Genomic DNA, 3,083 nt, shown 5'->3' with positions numbered 1-3,083 from the left:
TGATTAACTGAATTTCTTACCCAACAATTAAAAGCCAGGAGAAATACCCATGTTTTCATGTTGAGACTAGTTAACCCTATTGACTTGTACCAAGGGGTTTCACTTGGTTAAATGAAATGCAGTTGTACTTCTTGACTCATTGAAACCAGGCTGGGTCCTAACTGTGCCAGCCTGTATTGATTTAAAGAAGCTTGCCGGCAAAAAAAATAAAATAAAAAAAAAATTAAACAATTAATTAAACTAGCAAAAGGAAGTATGCTTTTTAATGAGGGGGAAAACCCCCCCCCAGCCCCACAGGTTGTCCATTGGGAGGGACAGTGCCCTTACATAGCAGGACAGCCGGGCTATGTGAAGCCTGTGCCAAGACAGGTTATCTGTCACGGTTTGTTACATCCTGATCTCACCATGCCCAGGGCTTTCCTAGAGTCATCACGGGAGCGATTTAGACTGTAGCAATTAAAAGATGGTAAAATATAACGGATGGAGAAGTTTGCAATTAAAAAGCAACAGCAGCATCAGCAAACCGTAGGTGTTCCCATGACATTTGCAATCATATTAAAATATCCAGCCAGCAAACTACCCATCCACTTACCCCAGAGGCCCTTATGCCCTTCCAAAATTGCTAAAAAACGATAAGCCAACTCTTACCGCTCCACCTTTACCCAACAAAGTCTCTTTTTTTTTTTTTTGTTACCTCCGACATGAATTGTTGCATAATTGACATTCCCATTGTCGGGCAGAAAATGTATCTGAGCCAGACCTGTGCCCACAAGCACCAGCATGCGCTATACAGGGGCACAAGGAGTTGTGCAAGAAATGCATCCCTCCGGGAAGGTTGTAAGAAAAGGCTGGAGGATTATAACAACTCTCCAGTTTCTTGCATGCACGCAATGAAGGGCTCATCCCCAGCCCTGGGGTCGTCCCTGCTCTGTGAATAAAGCAGCGGTGCAGAAGTGATGTCTCCCAGCTCAAGTGCAGCCCTTCCCCGATGTGCTTGGCTGCTATTCCAGCCCCTCTAATTGCCCCCCCCCCAGCCTGATTAACCTCCCAGGAACCAGCTATTCATCCCCTGTCCCATTCACCCGTCCACACAGGACAGCACCTCCGTACCCGTGCTCCCAAACAGCTGTTGATCAAAAAAAGGCAAATAAAATGTTCTCGAGCTGCACGGAGCGCCCTGGGTTTTTTGTTTTTTGGGGTTTTTTTTTTACTGATTTTTAAAGCATTTATTACGAGGCCAGCTGGCATGAAAGGGCCACTGATCAGAGACTCCGCAATGTGTTTCTGATAAGCACAATTTTCCCCCCTCTGTCCTTCCCCCAAACACATTCCAGCTTCTTGGCTTCTGAACTTGCAACAGGGGGAAAAGCCCCTGCGATGAGAGACAAGGGCTCTTCCTCGACTTGAAAATGGTCTGGGGTCAGAGACTCCCCGTACAAAACGTCCCTGCCTCCAATTCACACTCCCTCCTAATCCCCCCCCCCTAAATTCGCACCTCCTTGCATAATTATTCAGGTCCAAATTAAAAAAAAAATGCATCTGGATCTTGGGATCCAGTTTGAAGAGATAGCTGCGGGTGATTCCTGGAGAACTTTACCCTGCCAGCACCGCTTCAAGTATAAAGGGGGATCTCTAACCTGGTTTTCTTTTACCCCGCTGGGTTATTGCCATTAGTGTTTTGTAAAAAGAACTCACCTTTTATACCCTTTCCCCTCAACCAGTGGAAAAGCAGTTTGTAAAGATCCAGGGTGAGACCAAAAACAAAATCCCCACCAGTTCTGTATGATAATCCTGCTGCTGCAGTTTGGCAAAGGAGAGATTAAGCTGGCTAGATCCAAAGCAGCGCTGGAGTTAAAGTTCCCCAGCCCATCCAGACAGTCTGCATCAACCAGGCATATCCTCAGGGGGCTTCTGTAATGCTCTCAGCTCCAGTGTGTGCTTTTCTTTCCCTCTCCTCTATCCCCTCTAATTTTAATTTGATTTCCGTTTTCCCCTTATCAATATTTCAGCTGCTCCCTCTAATTAATCATTGTAATGTGACATCCTCGCCTGTCACAGCCACCCCAAGACCCTCCCTTGTGCTGTTTGCAACTTTGAGGAATTAAAAAAAAACAAAAAAAACAAACCCACAACCTTCTTGAAATACATGCACGTATATTGTTGAGGAGTGAAGCCAAAAAGAGACGCTGAGTGGAGCTCAAGTGCTACTTTCAGCCCCCTTTTTTAAGAAAAGGAAGTTTCAAATATCCGTTTTCAAATCATCGTTCCTCAGTTTGGGCTTTTTGGGGGGGATCCTACCCCATTTCCCCCTGAGCCCCATCTGGAGGAATCGCGCCACAGTGTCACGGGGCTGTACACACGCGCGGGGAGAAACCTGCTTGTTTTCAGCTCAACCATTTAAAGCGCCCGGCACCAACCCCTTCCCATCTTCGTTATTTATTTCTGCTCACGTTTGCAAGGGGGGAAAAAAAAATCCGGGAGGAAAATGTGCTGCTGTGCGGGGGGAGGACAGGAGTGGCCCCATTAGGGGGGGAGCACAGACGAGTTTGGGTGAGCCACCAAAAGTATTTGGGACATTTCCTTCCCCTCGATCCCGGGTCTCCCTTCACCCCGGCTCCCAACATATTGAAACATTTTTCTCCTTAATAAGAGGAGCCGGAGAGCGCGGAGGTGAAAGGGCAGCGCGGGAGCCGCGCTCGGGGCGCGGCGCAATTTACTCCGGGGCAGACGGGAGTCCCGGCAGTGTCCCGCGCCGGGACCCCGCAGGATCCCCGCGCCGCCCCATTGCTGGTGGATGGGAAAACGAAGCCGGTTCCCAGTGTCGGGGAGAAAGGGGCTCCGGGTCGTGACTCAAACGGGGACACGCTCACGGTCCTTGCCACGTGCCCGGCTCGGCGTGACACAACCAAGTCGTTTCCCACCCCTTGCACGCGTTTCCACTTGTGGACTGCACACACACGCACGAAAGAGGAGAGGTTAACTGCTGCTCGTTATTTTAAGCGGGGCTTGAAACCCATGTGAGCGTGGTAGCGTATGTATTTTCTCCCTTCCCCCGGGTTTTGCTTTTTTTTAGCACATCCTGA

General features: G+C 48.9%; 1 protein-coding gene across 4 annotated transcripts in view; it reads right to left on the bottom strand.

Moving 5' to 3' along the window:
* The window catches only part of FLI1 (Fli-1 proto-oncogene, ETS transcription factor), a 157,361-nt gene extending 155,276 nt beyond the window's left edge, over positions 1-2,085 (bottom strand). Inside the window, exon 1 of one of the 4 annotated variants that reach the window (XM_019509119.1) lies at positions 1,696-2,085. The gene's annotated coding sequence lies outside the window, so the exon portion shown is untranslated. Of the gene's footprint in view, positions 1-694; positions 773-1,695 lie in introns of those variants that run through there. The other 3 variants (XM_019509114.1, XM_019509099.1, XM_019509107.1) reach the window with 3 other exon arrangements.
* Positions 2,086-3,083: the final 998 nt, after the last annotated feature.

Source organism: Gavialis gangeticus, unplaced genomic scaffold (genome assembly GCF_001723915.1).
Source record: "Gavialis gangeticus isolate Ggan-Ray unplaced genomic scaffold, GavGan_comp1, whole genome shotgun sequence".
Classification (NCBI taxonomy): Eukaryota; Metazoa; Chordata; order Crocodylia; family Gavialidae; genus Gavialis; species Gavialis gangeticus.
This window is presented reverse-complemented; position numbering and strand designations above follow the sequence as displayed.